Source organism: Siniperca chuatsi, linkage group LG19 (assembly GCF_020085105.1).
Source record: "Siniperca chuatsi isolate FFG_IHB_CAS linkage group LG19, ASM2008510v1, whole genome shotgun sequence".
Lineage (NCBI taxonomy): Eukaryota > Metazoa > Chordata > Actinopteri > Centrarchiformes > Sinipercidae > Siniperca > Siniperca chuatsi.
In genome coordinates this window covers 16,228,042-16,247,977 of record NC_058060.1, presented here as the reverse complement: position 1 = coordinate 16,247,977, position 19,936 = coordinate 16,228,042, and the positions used below count along the sequence as shown (strand labels likewise).

Genomic DNA, 19,936 nt, shown 5'->3' with positions numbered 1-19,936 from the left:
AGACTCCAAAACAAACACAACCCTGAAAAACAATCAGCTTATCAAGTTTTTATGGCTAATGTGTTAGCAAACAATTTCCTCCTTCACTTCTAGCAGACACAGAGCAGCATGCACTGGAGTTTGTTTGGTGTTTTAGCCACAGAATGAATGCAAATCCAATATTCACTTATTTGGGTTGAACTGCTATTAACAAGGACTCTTTCAAAGTATCACATAAAAAAATGTCCAAAAAAACATTAAGCTAAAATTTACCAGATTGGTCACTCTGATTGGAAAAAGGTAGACAAAGCCAAAGGGAGAGATGAACTGAGATGGAGTTAGGAAAGGCTGAAAGGTTGTAAATGACATGGCATATCAGGATCCAGCATTAGTCAATGGAGCTGAGATGATGAAAAGAATGATGAAAGGCAGGGGTGAAAAGCTGAAATGAGGTAGGGGGCTATTTAAAATGTCCTCCATTTCATCAAAGTGATTATTGGGGGTACTTAGCAGCTTTCATATTAAAATGATTAAGGTCTCTTTGAAAAACTAAGAGCTGGTGTGGCTGTAGTCGGTGGGAGGCCTAGAATAAAAGGTTCTTGTGGTAAGAGAAGAATGAGGCTTAAATACCTTGAAGAGAATGGACTACGCTGCGGGTCTTGATCTTTTGGTGCTGCTTCTGCTTACTTTCAGGTAGTTTCTGTTGTCGTGTTTCTGCAATGTGGATAATCAAATGTCATAAAATGGGTAAACTAATATATATGTTAGCATGTTAGCACAGATTTTTCTTCTCTGTTTCCCACCTATGTATGTCCCTGTGGATATCTGCCTCTGCCATTCACGTTATGGCTGTTAGCAACAGATTCACAATACACAATTCTGCTATCACAAGCAAGTATTGTAAAGCTCGTCCTTCCAACAGATGGTCAACACAAAACAAACAGGTGAGGACTGTCTGTTCTGACCTGCTCCTTTGACATCCTCAGGGGCACACATAGCTCAGATAATCTCTGACTGGAACATACAGTAAGAACCTGTTCTGCATTTCATGGAGCTGCAACCTAAAACCACCATCAAATAAAAGAAACAAAGAGACATTACTCATCTCTGCGTCACCGTTGGACCTTTGAGGACAAACTGTGCATATTAGCAAACACAGCAGTCAGCTACATTATAAATTGTTAGACTCACTTTGCAGTAAATGCAACAGAGGAGCAAGTATTGATCAATTGATTAGCGTCTGAATGTGACTTTGCTCGGTTGAATGTTAATGGCAGCGAAGAGATGCCTGGAGAGGCGCTGGATACAAAAAACAACTGCTCTCCATTTTGTCTGGATTAAGGGCTTGTGTCACAAAATCACTGATTTAAGTGAACAGGACAGGGGCCATGACCTCTGCAGGGGCCAATCCAGTTATTTGTAAGCCTTGTAAAAAGGTCAGCCTGTTCTTCAGAAATGGTGTTAAAAAATCACACTCTCATAAAATGACAGAATGTTCTCCTCTCACTGCAAAAGCATTATAGAAATAACTAGAAACAGGGAGTAGGTTAATATTGAGATATAGCCTGGTGGAAAGTAAAAGCATTGCGGTCTGGGTGTTAGGTGGGCGTACACAAAACGGTCTATAATTCAACAGCCTGAAGCCAACTGCCAACTCATGTTGAGAAGCAGCCGAAAGGCTTGAAACTTTTCTGTTTGCCACTGTCTTTTATTCAGTTACATTTGGAACTATTTATTTAAATCATGCATTGCACCTTAACTGCACTGTAATTTTTACATTTCTGATTATTCTGTTTCATTCGATTTTAGCTTATTTGTATCTTCTGTTTTATTTGTTAAAATCCTATTTGCATGTGCCTTTGAATGCTGATGTGAAGCGCTTTAAATTGCCTTGTTGTTAAAAGATGCTATACAAATAAACTTGCTTTGCCTTGATTTACCTTGTGAGTGAAGTTGTACTGTTTCGTTAAGATTTTTCCTTTTTGACCACAGCCTTAAATTAACCCAACCACGGCATGCCCAATTCGAAAAATTGTTAGATAATCTAATTTGTGATGGAGAAAAGCACTGTTTACATTATTTATGTTTTCAGCATTTCATCCGTACTTCAGAGTTTGTGATGATTTGGCAAATATTGTACAAGGCTGTGTAGGAAAAGGTCATTGGCACAACTTCATTACATTTTAATGGAAACCTGTGACCACTAGTTACAGCTGACCAAAGTTCAGGGAGGGTGAATCCGCCCATAGCTGTCCTTAATAGCTCTGTTACACAAAATGCCTTTTTATATCATCACCAATCATTTTATTGTTTATGTTTTCATGCAGTGACTTTGCACTGAAATTAAAATAACAATGTCTCGTGATGATACTGTCAACAAACATTCATATGAACCAAAAAAGTTCGGCAGCCACCCACATGCACGTATCTGGGGGATATGATGTTGCTAACAGGGAGACTACAAATTTGCCACCCAGTTGCAAGATCACTGGAAGCTGGACAGTAACTGCTGCAGCTCGAGGGGCAATACGCAGCATGTCATAAAGCTCTGGGAACCAGAGAGCTGCACGTTGTCCTCACCTCACACACTACACATACACTCTCCCGGGGGAGATGGAGACAGTCATTCACTCCTAGCAACTAGGGCATCTTATCCTCGGCTCACCCTCTATGGTTGGACGTTGGCTCATCTGGCTTAGCATCACAGGAGCAGAAACAAGGGGAGGGGTCCTGTCCTCAAATCACACTGACTGAAGGTAACACCGGGACAGAGAGAAAATATTGTCTGTACCTTTGATACTGCTTGGAGCTGCTGCCACTTCATCCTTTAACAAATTCCCTAATTTTGGTCATACTTATACAGCTAATTATTTAATTTTTGCCTCCTTTTCTTCTGTATTTTATAGTAATAATAGTATGAAAACAAAGTTGTTAGCCACTGTTGCTGCTGTTTGGCTCTGCTTTACCAGATACTTTAAATTCTCTTATGGTTGAGAATACAACTTAATCCTTAGTTTAACCCTATAACCCCTTTCATCATAATGTGACCCATGCTACACTGCTCCCCAGGCTCAGAACATCAAGATGGGTCTGAGACAGAAATTAATTCCCAACAAAAATGGAACCATTTGTGCCTCCACCAGAATTCAATTCATTTTCAGCGTTCAGTGGAAAAGCAGAAAAAGAAATGAGGAAAAAAAAGTCTCTTAACATCTCATCTCTGCTTCTTTTCCACAGAGAGCCTCGGCATTGTCTAGAGACAGTGCAGAGATCTTCTACCGAGGCTTATTAATTCACTTCTCTCATCTCCCCGAGCTGGCTATCATTACAGCCCTATATATAGAGTCGCGCAGGGAATAGTGAGGGATGCACACACACATTAACATTAATGACTTTAGGCTCTGCTCATGAGCTGCGTGTGCTCACAGACGCACTCACACATGCAACTGTGAAAAAAATGAACCAACTGTGCTCGCACGCCATGAAATAAACACTCCTTTGTTTACAAACAAAATAAAGACAAGTTTCCTTTTCACTACTATATCACAACATCAAGTTGATATTGCGTCTCTGGTTTCACTACTGAATGTGCGTCAGGTTTGGCTGCAGGCAAGAGGAAAGTCTAATCCAGGATCTTCAGTAGGTTGGTTGAGTACAAACTCCCACTGAGTTCGCTAATGAACAATCATCAGTGCCTCCCCCAGTGGCTGCTGTAAAGGACCAGTGCACAGCTGTATTGTGAAAGCAGGATTACATTGTGTTGGCCCTTCCTTAGTAATTCTATCCCGATCTCAGCAGGAGTCTACACAGCCCATTACATTTTCCACATTGTGTTAATCAGGATCTAATGTCCAATATTGCAAACGCACTGCTCTGGGTTTTGTGCACAGGTCTGAGCACATCTTTTTGAACAGAATCCTGCAGGATACATTTGAAGGAGAGAGCCAGCACTGAGGCTACTTTAAGTTCTTCCTCCCCTGCAGCATCCCCAGCTGCCCCTCCTCCGGCTCTGTCCTGGGTGGCTCAGTAGTGGGGTAGCAGATGGTGCTGGAGGGGGGGTGGGGGTGCGGCACACATACTCCTGTCCCCCTGCATAAGCCGTGGGGTGTTTGCAGCTCGGCAGGGGCAAACCAGTGGGCTTCCACCCAGCAGCAGCAGAATGTGACCCCACTCTCTCTCTTGCACTGCCCTTAGGCCTGAACACGGTCAGCCATGCATAAACCAAAGACAAGGCCAATGCCCCCCATGCCACACACACACACACACACACACATGGATGGATTGATTCCCAGCTATTTCTCCCTATCGAGGATCCATTAAGTGTCTTGTGCATGCATGTTGTTTGCACGTTACATTAACTGACAGCAGGATGAATGATTTATTTGGGGGGGCTTTTCAATTGTCAGAGATGGATGGCATCAATAGGGGTTTTGTCCTTGCTGATGAATCAGGCAATTTGCCACTTTAAACAAATCTATCCTCACGTTGTTCTACAAGCACACCCTCAGAAAGGACTCCAGGGACCTCCACTGACTTTTTAGAAACTGGACAAAAAATGAAGGAGAAACAGGTGAGAAGAAGGAAATTGTTAAGCAGGCAGAGACGAGAAGCATATTGCAGTGTATATATCCTAAGCCCTGTGCTGCTCCCCTTCAGTCTCTTTGATATCTTTATGCAAATATGAACTGGCTGATTTGGGAGTATGGAGAGGATTAGTAGCTCTCTCTGTGGACTCGGTGTAACACAGTAGCAGAGGACTGTGGGTCAGGGCGCTGAGACCCCAGGGCACAGCGGGCATCAGCTGCCATTCTCCAGGTATGAAGGCACGGGAAAAGCTATGCTTAGTCTAACACCTGGATACAAACCGTTCAATATTGTAACATTTCATGTATTTTTATATTTACTGGAAAATATGCTAAGCAATCCAAAGTCATTTATCAATTAATAATATATTTATTAACTTATTTTATGGTCTCAAAGATATCAGTTCGGCACACGTGTCCCCCTCTGGAATTAGCTCATAAATTAGCCTGGAAGCATTATATGCATTTGAATAAGCACCCATTTAGATTATTTAGCCATGGGAATACTAAATAACACACAATGGTAAACGATTAATGAGGAGATAAAGCACCAATTAATCAAAATGAATGAAGGAGGATGAAAATGGCATATCACTTGAGGAGTAATATGATTTAAGCATGCAGGTTTTGATTAAATCTGCATTATTCTACAGTGAGCCCACTGCATATTAGACAGTGAGATACTGCAGCGGGGAATGAGTGCTGTGAAATAGGCACAATAGGCTGAGCTTGTGTTTTCCTGAAGGCATACTGCATGCTCTCGTGTCAGCCTCACTCACTGCCGGCAATGACCAAATCCATCATGACATGTGGACAACAAAGAGCTACAAGAATGCCTGCCTTAGTGCGCACACACACCACACTGCGTCTTAGAAGGCAGCGCGCAATGCACTATCTCCCCAGAACACAAGCCTATCCCCATGCACAGGGAGCATTACATGTCACAGAACACAGTGAAATCTTTAAGCACCGTATCCAAACGAAAAAGCCCTGTCAAATAGCTCTACTCGACATGAAATACAGTAGAGTGGCTGATGGTGCCAGAGCGGAACTAGTCAGCGCAGGGAATTTTCCAGATAAAGCTTTCTGGTAGAAAATTGGGAGAGTCCAGTCATCAGTATGTTCCAGGCAATTCTTTAAATTAGCACGAGATTAGGGAGTGCATGGTGATTAAGCTCATTTGAAGTATTGAGGATCCGTCTGGGCATTGGCAACAGCCACACTTTAATTAATCTGGTAATGGATGAGAAAAATAAGCACTCTTACGCACATATCAGCATTTTGCTGAACAGGAGGAAGTAGAGGAGATGGAAGGGGGGTGCGGTGTGTGGGGGTGGTGTGGGAGAGGGCGGAGGGGGGAGGTAGTCTTTTTAAAGGCAGACACAGAGAGTGAAATGGAGCACGTTGCCTACAGAGAAATTAGCACTGAGTGTAGCCTGATGAATGCACCACTGTATCTATGTTATAATGGAAAAAAAGGAGATTGTATGACATTTTTGTATCACTCTTGTCCGGGAGTTTTCCCTGGAAACAAGGGATGTGAGAGGATTTTAGATCATGCAAAGAAGGGCTGTGGCGTCACATTAACAGTGAGAATTGTACAGTGTGTGAGACAGTGAGGGTATAACACTTTTTACTCTTAGTTGTGTTCACTATGAATAACCAGGCAGGCAGACACTGTGACTGACCCACACATGACAGACACGGACTCAATTGCTCATTTAACCATGTTCCACCAGTCTGACGCAGTGACACTTTTGTGACAAATGTCTGTACTCGCTAGATGAGTCATGTATTTTATAGGGCTTGACAAAATAGCTGTGTGTATAAGCATGTACAGCAGCAGAGAGCAACAAAAGTAACATTTAGTCACACAATCCCTGAATCAAGCTGGTGCTTGTTGAATAATTGAACCCTGGGAAAAGAGCCCTGGAAGAGGCTAAAAGAGGCTGAGTTGCACAGGCGTTCTTGCTTGGTGGTCGCGTATCTGCCAGCAGGAAGGCTTCTCACCCAGGACTATCCCAGGAGTGGACTTCTTCAAATAATTAGGCTTATGCCCCTTTAACATTTAATAATGGCCGGCTGGATCTTCAGTTTAATACTTAATCCAAGTCGATGCTGAGGGATTTCACAAAGATTATCAGGATTATGAGACAAAAGACTGTCCCTTCCTCTGTGAAATTCCCTCCAATATTTTACAAATGTATTATTTATTTGAGTGACAAATTTAGTTTGACGACTCCCACTACAAGGTCAGCTGATACACAAGAAACATACATTACTGATATCTTTTTCAGGTTTCCTTTGTTATGCTAGAGTAGCTAATTTTTTTCAGACATATGCTAAAGAACAGATGCATGCACTGCGTCATGCAGCAGGACGAATCTGTGCCAGAGCATCACTCTAATACATTGAGCCGTGGATAGTACAATAAGCAGTAAATGAGAGATCTTCTGAAAGCCTCTACTAAAAAGCCTAATCACATATGGGGAGGTCAGTGGACCATCTGGTGACCGATTGTTATCTTGGACAGCTCTCACCATACCTGAACATCAGCATACTGAAGGTATTCCCCAGCTGCCCTAATTTATAATAAATCCACTCCAAATACAGAAATATTAGGAAGCTCATGAAGAGGAAATGCTTGTCAGAATTTCAAAGTACACAGATGAATATAAACCTCAAAGGACCAATAGATACAAATGAATAACTTTTTGTGTTAAATATGAAACATCTCAACAAATCAGCTGCACGCAGCACTCAGAGGTGGCCCTACTTGTGTGCAGCAAGATTTTTAATACAGAGTATCATTCCTCAGCTCAGTATACATTAAGACATGCCACTGTCTATTTACCACCTCTGACATCCCCCACCGGACATGCAGCCCTTGTCGGCTTTGCTCTGAACCAACTTCACGGCATGAAAAACAGATAATGCCAGCGTGGCCTACTTAATTTCCCCTGCGTTTCCCTGTGTGTGTAATAAGTAGTGATGGCATGTCCTCTTAAGGGAATGTAACTCTGAATGTGAGGAGGCCTTGTAGAGGAAGGGTCAGTGTGAGGGAGGAGATGAGGACACTGGCTCTCATCAGAGAAGCTAAGAATCCTGCTCCCAAAACAGATTGAGAGTGATAATTAGAGGTAGGTGACATGACGATTTACTTGCTATACTAATTTTTACCAAGATAGTTATGCCTTTAATATCTCTAGTTTTATTAGACCACTGTGGGCAATGCTGCAAATCAATAATCAGCACTTCTTTATGGCTATATTGGATATTTTTATGTTTATAATTCACCAGATTAGTCAAAAACGGGCAAAAATATAAAAAATCATACACATTTTAGGTGTATAATTCACTGGATTAGCCAAAACTCATACACAAATCACAAAAATTAACCATACTACACACCCCATGGGCTTATAGTCAATTGACAATTAGTAAAACAAGTGCAAGGACTTTATTTAGTATTTAGGATTCTCAGGCAGGATATAGCACACATTAAAGGTACTGTGTAGAGTTTTCAGAAAATCCTTGTTATTTATGACACAGATGGCCGTTAAGTTAACTGCAGTCAGCATCCTGTTGCTTGCGCTTGCACTCTGTAGGCGTGAGCGTGCACCTGGCTGACTCAATCATGAGCAGGGTTCAACTGTCAATCATGACGTGAAACCTGGTTTTTATAGCATCAAATAACTAATTAGAACCAAACTTATCAGAAAAATGAACACTTGAACATACATCAGCATGATAAGAACTACCTAAAATGACAGAAACCATCTTTGGGGAAAAATATATTTTCATGGGTACTTTTGACATATTTTTTAGTTTGGCCCATCCACTAACATGGAGGGGGCGGGGTTTATGACATATACTGCAGCCAACCACCAGGGAGGATCAAGATGTTTTGGCTTCACTTTTGGGAAGCTGTCATGTTGTCCGTTCTTTGTATACAGTCAATGAGTGTAACAGAAGCAGAATTAGAGAAGAGTCATAAAGTCAGTGAAGTAACTCAGGAATGTCAGTTGCTCAGTAATATCACTCTAAATGCTAGCTAACATTAACTAACATTAGCCACCTTAAGCTACCAGTCATACCTAGGTTTGCCACATCGTCCCATATTGAAAAATATAATGCACTATTCCTTACTGAATCAATACAGGGCGCAATTTGTCCCATATTTCCGTGCACACCTTACTTTAATGCATACACTAGCCTATGTTTTCACATGCTTGGAATGACATGAGAAATGATAAAACCAAAAGAGTTTCATGAGACATATTGGAGAAGTATTGGATCAGATTTCCAGGATGACACCTAGAATGACAGGCAAGTTGTCTGTTGTCTGTCATCGTTGCCCTGTTTTTTTAAAAATGAAGGCGAATGCCTCCAGCTCAAGTCCGCTCATAAAAAGAAAGAGGCTGTCCAAATACAGATCTGAATGGCAGACGGATCACGAGTGGGTCAGTCCTGTCAGAGGGAATGAGTACAAGGCAAACTGTACAGTTTGTCATAGAGTATCAGTCGCCCATGGTGGACTGTCCAACCTGAAGCAACATTCAGTAGGGGACTACCACGTCTGAGCAGCGCTAGGGCACAGGACGCAGAGTGGAATCACTCAATTCATGATACCGCTGACTTCCCCAGATATGGTAAGTTGTTGTTGGCTAATGTGTCGTTATTTGATCGTACTGTGTTTAGAGTTATCACGTGATAGTTAGCTAGATGTGCCATTCTCACAGATAAACAAGTTGACAGTTCTCTGAGGATGTAAGCAGAAGACACACCCCCTCCATGGGTACGAGCATGTGTGTGTGTGTGTGTGTGTGTGTGTGTGTGAGAGAGAGAAATTTAAATTGAGAGTGTAGTAGAGAGTTGAGAGTTGTTGAGAGTAGTAGAGAGGTCTTTGAAACTGGTGCATATAAATTCACCAGAATGCAGGAAACGAAGTGTCTGACACTCAAAATCTCATGAAGGAGGACCCCCAGACCCCCCGCTTCATTTGTGTCCCCCAGACATGGGGCCACTGGCAAGGTGCCTCTTATTTTTCAATATTGAAGGTGGCAACCCTAGTCATACCAGACAAAGTAAAGCTGTAACAGCAAAGCCTTTGAGTGCATTGAATTGAGCAACGGTGCGTTTTATTGCTTATAAGTTTCATTTCTAAGAGGAAGAATATGTTATTTTATAAAGTGACATAGTCTTGCTTTTAAAGGGACAGGAAGAAGGAACAGTTATTATTAAAGCCACATGTAAGCTCTTACAAAAGAAAGTAATTCAGGTCTGAGCTACTACTTCTCAGTAAATGACCCGTGTTAAATCAGTCAAATGGATCTGGATAGGACAGCCGCTCTCAACACACAGGATTGGGTCTACTGACCCATAAACATACCATAACAAGCATGTTGTGTAAAAAACATACACATTGTATAAACTAGCTGCAGTGAATTACATTTCTGTTATGGTGCGCATCTGAGCTGTCTCCTTCGTACCGTATGACCCTGAATTATAAGCAGGATTTTGATCTTGCTAAGGAGATACATGTCTTAACGGTTGCATTTAGCTCCTCTGGATGCCATCCCTCCTGCTGGGACCAAGGCATCTTAATTCAGGATGTGGATCTCAGTCAGCAGGTGAATGCTGGTCTAATCAGCCAACCATATGTCCTCCTATCCTCTGGCTGATTAAGGTTTCCTCTCTCCCCCTCACTGATTGCTGTATGGTCTGATAAATCATATCCCCTGTGAAAAATGCTAATGATATGGTAATGCAGGTTCCAAACTGCTGTCCAGCCAGATAAAGGCTTCCAGTTCGTCTGACCCTCATACTAAATTGCTGCCCGCGTCAGAGAAAAGAAAACAGGAGTTAATGTCAATTCTGAGTAAACCCAATCTCTCTTTCTCTTTTTATTTTCAGAAATCTGTTGCCCTTGTCCTCCCACATGGTCCATCTGTGTAGCCGGGTTAGTCACAGGAACTCCATGCAGCTCCCTCAATCCTCCTCAATCTCTTTGTGGGTCACAGAAGCACTTCTACTTTGCCATTCGAGAGCAAGAAGAGAATCAGTTACCAGATCTCAGTCAAATCACAGACACATTAAAAACAGTAGCCTGGTACTAATACCCATCACACACACATAGCCTGTTTTAGAATTAGTTTCACATGTTACAAAATCTCCCCTGCTGTGGAACCAGGCATTGAAATTAGGTCATGACCATTTACCTTGTTATCATGTGATTTTATACTGCAGCAAGCGAATAAACTGCAGTGACGCCTTAATGCAGCTAAAGCCCCAATGAAACCAGCCACCATGCAGGAAGAGTTCATGCCATTTCAGCAGCTGATGAACATCTGTTCAGCATTAGTGGTTACTACTTTGTGGTCCGTGGTCCTGTGGGTGCAGTGATGCAGCTCAACTGATAATGTCAAATCCTCAGGTGCAGCATGCTTCTGTTCAGAGGTAAAAACAGAGAGGAAAAAGAAATAAGAACAAATATCCTGTTTGACTCATATGGAAACCAAAATAATGAATGAAACCTGTCACAGGTTTCTTTCCTCTTACCTGCTATATCATTAGTCATTTCTATTCAAATGTTTTAGCAATAAAGTCGCATTTACAGTAGCTAATTAGCTTCACACAACACTATTCCAGCCATTCCAGCCATGATTTGTGTGTCAGGTAACATTAAATGACTTGCCCACAGACATTCAGCTTACTCTCTAGTTTGCCAAGATGTGCTGTTGTTGTGATGTTAGCTATAGTAGCAGGAGAGTTGTGAGTATCGCTGTCTGGAGCTGGTTTGCTGGCTGGGAAAACGTCTCGTCCTCTCTGGCTGTTAGCTTTGCAGCAGCAAGTGTAGGGGCAGTTTGCTAACCCACAACCTAGCTAAATTAGTTACATTACTTGCTATGTCATTGTTCGCTCTATATCATGGAATTTGTATGGTATGGGATTTCTCCAGAATTGCATACCTCACCTAAGTTTTTGGTTTTGTTGATGTATTATGTTTATGTAATAAATATATTACGAAGGTGAATAGTTCCTTCCAAATCCTCGAGGGCTCCCTCAAAGAGCAGAGCCTCTTCCATCAAATCTAACTATATAACTATTGGCTATTAATGGTCAATTTGTTGTCTCCGACTGAAATGGAATTTGTCTTTTTTAATGAATGAGTTTATCTCTTTTGATCCACCCTGGGGTGGTTTTTATGAGCTACACAAGGACCCCCATCTGGACTCCAACCTGGGACGTTACACCCTTGACACTTATTAACACCTACATTCTTTTTATTCTTTATTTTTTGAGCTTTCTGTTAAACTGGAGGCATTTAACTGTGAGCCTAACTTGTCTGCTTTGTCTACAGTAGAAGAAGCAGAGGCAGGTACCATAACATTTTTCTATTTATGTTTTCGACAAGCCAACTTTCCCACCTTAGCGAACCTAAAAAATGTAGCGTAATTTTAAATGTATTTTTATTATATTAAATAGTATTATTTCTCATGTTTCCACTTGGGTTGTTTTTACCTCAAATTTAAAATGCTCATAAAATCAGTGGAATGGAAATGTTGTAAAGATTGTGACTAATTACTGTAAGACGTCAAACACACAAACATACATATTATTCTATTCATATTATAATATTCATATTATAATATTCACACAAATACATAAAGACTGAATAAAACTATTATTTTTGTTGTGTTTGAAAGTTCATTCTTGACATTGTGGTGATATTGTTTTTAGCAGCAATTGTTTCAAAGGTCAAGAACAAACTTTCAATCAAAAATGTTAAGCCAACATGGATGACAAGTCCTTAAAGTGCTCCACAAAGCTCTACTGAGTGGATTTTGTGGTGAGATTGTTTTTGTCAATTATTTTTGTTTGAGTATTTTTCTTTGGTGTGTCTTTTGTGTTTGTGTCCAGGGGTGTAGGTGCACATTCTTTTGCGTTTGTGTGATTCACACATTCCACAGGCTTAAGGAGAGGTCATGATGAGCATATTTCTCCAATCGTGTGGGTGGCAACTCGTTGCTTACATACCAGACCTGCTCCAGGGAGACAGAGTGACTGACACAATAAGCTTGCCTGGGCTGTCTGTACATCACAGCATGCCTCTAGCACATCACAATTTATCAACAAGTTTCCAAATAGACAGAGGCTGATGCTCTGAATGTGGAAATAGTTGTAGGTCCAAAGCAATATGATGTGTGGAGCCGACTGGTGCTTCCATTGTAAACTGAATATCTTGGGGGTTTTGGAAAGAATTGTGATGGAAACTTTCACCATTTGATGACATTTTATAGACCAAATGATTCATTGATTGATCAAAAACCATCAAGATTACTTGATAATGAAAATAGTTGTTATTTGCAGCCCTAGAGCCGACATCAACATACCTGGCATGTTTCAAAGCTGTTATTTAACAGCTATAAGAACATCTTTACATGCTGTTTTTTCTTAGGTCTGTAAATCCAATAGAAGCCAGTTGTCCTTCATCAAATAATCAACTTAGGAAACCAGCCTCTTTCCCACATGACAGGGCTTATTGAAAAGGTGGAATGGCCCTTGGTGGAGACGGGCGACCTTTCCCCTGGAGCCTGACCCCTGACCCACCTCTCTGTGATCAGTTAATTGGGAGGGAGCGAGCTAGAGAAGCCTAAAAGCTCTCTGGTAGGAGCCGAGCGGCTGGGGAAAGAGCTGGTCTACTTGAGGAGAAGGGCTTGAATAATGCCTTTGTGTAGAGGCCAGTCTGGGGGGGGGGGAATAGCAAGACATAGGAAAACCATAAACTGAAGGAACAGACATGACAATACCCCAGGCAGGTGTGGGGCCACAGACAGCACATGATGAGTCAATAAATCACACAGCCCATAGAGTTTTAAACAGGGCAGTCATCAGCATTCAGACAGTATGTGCAGATTTATGAACCACAAGATTGCAATACCTTTCACAAGCAGTTATCTTATGAATAATACACGTAGACCATATTTGATGAGCCCATCTACAGGCGACCATAAACTTATTTTATTTGCGACGCCAGGGTTAGTCTTTAGTGCCTGCTCTTCATAAAAATGTGATCTTCACTTCTACTGCTTCATTGAGGTAACAGCACCATTTGGGTAATGGCACACTAATATTTTACATCAGCTCAGGGAGACCTGATTTACTGCGGCAATGCTAGGAGAAATCTTATGCAATCAAAGCATTGTTTCACCTCCCACGGTGGTACTTGAAAGATGATTATGAAATCAGGAACCTTGGCTCTTGATGTGGAGACAACTTTTAAGTACAGTATGAAAGAGAATCACACAATTGTCCCTAAATCCATTGCATTGCTTATTTTATTTCTGTAATTCTATGATAAGTGCTAGTTTGCACTACAGTTTTTGCTCTATACTAAAGGGTTGTTGTCAAGGCTATCCATGTTTACTATAAAACAAGTTATGGAAAGATGAAATCACATATTTTATGAAGCATTTAAGATTTATGTTAATTTCATGTAAAAGTAACCATTACTCTGATAGTGATTACATTGTGAAATTGCATGTCAGTTGTTTAAAATTATTATTAGATTATTATTATTACTCTTTTAGTCCTCACCACCCAAAGTTTATGACTTGGGACTTGATTGCGATTTGCGAGTTTTTAGCTTATGGATTTTTTTACATCAGATTTCCATCCATATTTAGAAAAAATAATAAAATAAATTTTCAAATAAAATGCACCAAAAAGGGCCTTTGGGACACAGAACACAGCCTGACAAAAAAGAGCATTGGTTCAAATATAGTTTCAGTGGTTACTCTGATTCTGTACAGTACCAATTGTAATTCTTTAGTTTGTAATAGTAACATACTTCTAGTCGCTGAGTGACGAATATGTTTGATGTGAGGCAGAGTGAAATAGCCTGCTTTCAATGGAAAAACAATCTGTCTTTTCTTCTGTTGCGTCATATTCAGCAACATGCAAATGTGCCAGATCAGTCCGTTTTGCTTTCATCAGCAAACACAGCAATCTAAGAGTAGTGGGGCCTTGACAACCCCCCCCCCCCCACACACACACACACACACACACACGCACACACGCACAAACATGCTGCTGATGATCGACTGTATGTGTATTTAAGATAAACTGGCCAAAAAGGCTCTGAATACAGCGAGCAGGCTGTTACAGGGCTGGTTTTGACATTCATTAACTAGATAACCCTGATCTCAGTGTACGTAGTGTAGCGTAGTGTGCAAGTGTGTCGGTGCAGGCTAAAGTGTGTGTGTGTGTGCTTTGTACGTCACACCCGGCTGCAGCCTGATACCACTGGCTTACCAAGCTCTGACCTCTGAGCTCCAGCCACGTAACAATCTGCCCGACCTGCCGCCAGCATGGAGTGCAGGCCTGCCCCAGGGTTACGCACACACACACACACACACACACACACACACACAGTATAATGGTCACTGCAGGTCCCAGGGTATGCATTAATGTTTGTTTATGCTGTTTGAATCTAAATGGTTGTGACTTCTTGTATGTGACAAGGCTGAGTTGAGGTGAATCATGAATGGGTTTGTCTCGTTTTGTGAAATGCAAATGATACAATATCTATTTATACACTACAAAAACAGAGCCTTCTCAGTCCTCTGTACAAAATCTAAGGTGTTTTGTTAGTTGCTGAGCAGTTCCTATAAAAACATCATGTTTGAAGTCAGACTTAGGAACATCTGACTCAACCATGAAACACCCACCAGGAAAAAAGCCGAGAGCTGATTGGTTGAACAACAGGTCAAAAAGTTTCCATCTCTATTTCTTGTCTAGTCACACAAACTGAGACACAGCACAGAGTGCACACAAACACACATATACATGCTCATATATTTACACATACACAACACAGACGTAGAAATACACATATAAGTTATCAAATGTATACTTTAGAACTTTTATAGATTAATATTTGTGTATTTTGTATAATTGTATAATTATGGCTATATCAATTTAATACATTAAATTTACAATAAGACTATTTTTAGCCATAGTAGTAGTGTGGCTCTGGGGATGGCAATGTCAGGAGGGCAGTCCTCCACTTTGGTCCAGACTGAAATATCTCACCTACTATTGAATGGATTACCATGAAATTTTACAGACAGCTATGTACCCCTCAGGATGAATTCTAATAACTTTGGTGACCACCTGACTTTCCATCTAGTGCCATCATCAAGTTCGAGCTGTACAATACTTTGGTTTATGACCAAATACTTACAAAACTAATGACTAATGACCATTCTCATCAGCCTCAGCTGTACTTTGTGTTTTGTGGTAATTAGCAGAGGTTAGCATGCTAACATGTTAAAGTAAGATGGTGAACATGGTAAACATTATACCTGCTAAACATTGGCATGTTAGAATTGTCATTGTGAGCATGTTAACATGCATACTTTAGCATTTAGCTCAAAGCACCACTGTGCCAAAGTACAGCCTCACAGAGCGACTAGCATGGCTGCAGACTCTTAGGCTTGTTAAATCTTATCTTAAAACCCATTTTTGTGGGATAGCTTTTATTAACAGCTAATAAGTTGTTGCTACATCATATTTTTATCCCCTCCACTCTTATTATTTTCAGGCTCATCTTATCCTCTCCCTTAAATGTAGTTTTATTATTTTACCTTTTATACTTAATTGTGTGCATATTGCTTGAAATTATTATATTGCTTTTTCTTATATTATATATATATAGTATGAGGTACTAAACTACCATGTACAAGATAAGTAGATAAGTTGCCATAATCACGTGAGACAACAAACTAATTGTTCAAATATAAAGTTGAAACATTTTACAATATTCACAAGATTCTATTTTTTCAATTGAGTCTGCAGAACAGTCAACATTCAAGCACAAGTACACACAGAACTGATGACAAAAGCAGGGAGGTGGCCAGCACTTGCTGAGCCCACACCACTACGGAGGAGGCATGTGCTGAGGCTGACTCACGGCGTAGCCAGAAATCATCAAGTCATGAATCCGTCTGTGTTTGGGCGTACAGAGGCACATATGAGTCATGACAGAGAGAGAGGGAGAGAGAAAAGGAGAGAGACAGAAAGCTGCAGAGACAAAGACAGAGGACAAGCAATCTCAGGTCAGGCATACATTAGTTCCACATAGTCAGTCATGGTGACAGTCAGATTGTCAGCACCTCTAAAGTCAGCCTGAACTTGAAATAAACCCTGAGCTGAGTAGCAGCAGCAGCACCAGGGTGACACAGTTTTACTGTCTTTGTAGTAAAACACACAGATTCCTCCCACCCTCATTCTCTGTGCCCTCATACACTCCTACATTTTATTTCTCATATAAAATATATTCTTAAGATCCTGTGGATAATGTCAAACTAGGAAGAAACACTCGCTCTACTCAGACATCAGCCCGTTATGTTAAAAAAAAAAATCCTACTTGATCCGTGTCCTATATTTGGCAAGACTTGGAGGCTCCCTGGTCAATCTGTGTCAAGGCTTTTCCCTAGACTAAGCCACTAGCAGTGTGCAAAAACCTTGTACAATCCCCCCAACAATATTTGTCAGTGCATATTCTATCACCATGGCGACTGACACTCTAGCCAGGCGGTGTTGTGCAACTCTCCACTGATAGGGTGAAGGGGGAGGCTACTGTAGGTGAGGGAGGGAGAGGTTGCAGCAATTGGTCAGGAGCAGCTGAACCTTTGTCTGTTATTATAGGTTAAAGCCCTCCACCTCATGGTCCCACCTGCTGCCTTTGAGAATAAAAGGAAGGGTTAGTTAATTCTATACAAACTTTATTCTTGCAAAATGCATATTTATTTAGATTGATATTTACACTTGACATGAGACAATTGGATCTTTCAATGTTCTGTGCAACGAGCTATTGAGGAATTATTTTTGAGTTGGAGCAATGTTTTGGTTACAGGAGTTTTCCCCATGCTGTCATGGTAACCAGCAGAAAGGACAGTTGGCAGGATGGTAGTAAGACAGCAAGGGTGACATGCTGTTTGTTCTGCAGATGCAACCCTCTGTTCCCGAGAAGTCCCTAGGTGGTGAAGACTGAGTGGTGTATCCCAGGGGGCTATCATGTTTCCGAGTGAAAACAAGCCAACGGGTCTCTGGCAAACAGAATCACTCATTGGAAAACCTTTCATTTGCAAAGGGCTCTATAGCTGGAGGCTTGTTTCTATTTCTGAGAACCGTTCTGAAAAGTCAAAGAACGCTGAACAAAAATTTGAAGAATAGTTTTAGGATATATGATTCCAGTTTCTAACTTTGGTATTTTGGGGAAAAAAAGATCAAAGCCTACCTGTTTTTGCATGCCACAAACAATGAAAAAAGGAATACAATATTGATATTTTAGGATGCTCTACAATTATCGCAGTAAATATCTAGTGGTTGAAAAAGTTTGTTCAAATCTATTATGGGGTCATGTTTTCATGGTCATCCACAGCACATGCATGTGAGTCATTAAGTCCCAGCCACATCAACAAGCAATAACTAATGCTATGCTGTCTGTGGAGGATAAAAGGCCACTGTTGCTGGCATTGATATAAAAGGCAACACTTCCTATAAATAGGCTCACCCGAGGCCATAGTGATGACACAAGTACCTCAATCTAACACAGTGGCGCAGCTTGTTTCCTTTTTTAACTTCTCTCTATTTACCCATTACCACATATAGGGAACAGCATGTGCTGTCATGTGCCATTTTCATCCCGATACAAATAACTTGTTCCCTCAAGGTCGGGATGTTGAGTAACTTGTGTCCGGTGTCATTGTTTTATTTTGAAAAGTGTGACGTCAGAAAGTGAAGGTGTTATACGTAACAGCTGGGGGAATTAATCTTTTTTTTTTCAACACTTCAGCTCATACTGAAGCACCTGTTTGCATCACTTTTTTTCTATTCTAATCAGAGCTCACTGGGTGTCTCTTGACTGCTATGACTAACGCTTTCATCATCACAAAAGCATCAAAGAGTTTGTGAATGTGTGCATGATTTCCTTTTCTACAGTAATTAGGTTGATAATAGTGAGGGTATCTGACAGACTTCATTCATAATGGCACACATTTCCTGTAGAGTATGACTCATGCGCTCTACCAGAGGGAGAGGGAGAGGGAGAGGGAGAGAGAAGAGCACCTCATCATCCATCCTCCATTGTGAGGGTGATCTCATCCTGAGTCACAATATTAGTGCCTTGACACGTTGAAGCTCATCCACAGGTTATAAATCCTACTGCCTCTGCCTCCTCACTCTGTGTGAATGGCACAGGTGTTCTGCAAGTCATAAGTAAGTTACAAGTCAAGGCAGAGAAGTCCCCAGTCGAGTCCCAAATTAAGGACTTGGGAATGAGACTTGGTTTTGAGGCCTAAACAAGTCATTATGGGTTCTTCACCAAATTTAATGCCATTAAAACAGTCATAGTAACAGCAAGGCCAACTAACTAGACTACCTTAAACCTTGTTAAAACTTTAAGGCATTAAAAAATAAGTCCAGTTTAATACAATTTGGGTCTTAGTTTTGGTTGATTACTATCATAATAGTTGCCGTGTTATGTCAATGAATATTATTTTAAGAATAATTCTGGTTTATCACAACTTGTGTCTTATTTTCATAGTTTATACCATCATTTCTACTGGTTATGATAATACTGTACAAACTAAGTGAATTGCTGAGATCTGGGAACATGGCAGTATCGCTAAAAATAAGTCAAACAGGGCAAGACAAATGAGCAGTCAGATGGTCATGCAGGTTTTAAACAAACCCCCAGGTTAGTCAAACTTATTTGGAAATAAAAAATAAATGACCCGTCTCTTAGAAAAAACATTGTCACAACTGCTACAACGTTGCAGTGTAAGAACGCTGGAACACCACAGTGGTACAAATGTAAGAAAAGAGAAGTGAAAGAGAAACTATGAGAGAGATGGTGGTTGTGGTTATTCAATAGAAGATTCACAGAAATGACTTAATATTCCAATAACATTCAACCTGTTGTATGGATTTCATGGTAGCAACATGTTGTTCTTTGCGCAACCTAAAATGTAAAAAATGTTGTAAGTTGTTCCGTCTCCATCTGTGAATCATCCTGCATGTTTTGGTCTTTGCAATCAGTGTTTTGTTGAACAGAGTTTAGAATTTGTATTCAAATAGTCCCTGGCATTATCTTCCATCTATCTGCTCTGTATTGGTAAATGAAACATTTTATCCTGAAAATTAAAGAGCTAATTCACTTCACACTAACCCGCTTCAGACACTCACACAGCAACATTTTTAACCTTTAGATTTGGAAAGCTTTCAAGTCAAAAGAGTCAAGTCCAAGTTAAGTCACAAGTCACTGGTATGAAGTCGAGTTGCTTCTTTGATTCTGTACAATTGAG

At 40.8% G+C, this 19,936-nt stretch overlaps 1 long non-coding RNA gene across 1 annotated transcript in view; it reads right to left on the bottom strand.

The window, feature by feature from the left end:
- LOC122866655 overlaps window positions 1-19,936 on the bottom strand; it is a 66,818-nt gene that overhangs the window by 31,667 nt on the left and 15,215 nt on the right. Inside the window, exons 3-4 of the long non-coding RNA XR_006375775.1 lie at window positions 10,784-11,011; window positions 610-693 (exon numbers count right to left, since the gene is read on the bottom strand). This is a non-coding gene — a long non-coding RNA (uncharacterized LOC122866655). The remainder of the gene's footprint in view (window positions 1-609; window positions 694-10,783; window positions 11,012-19,936) is intronic.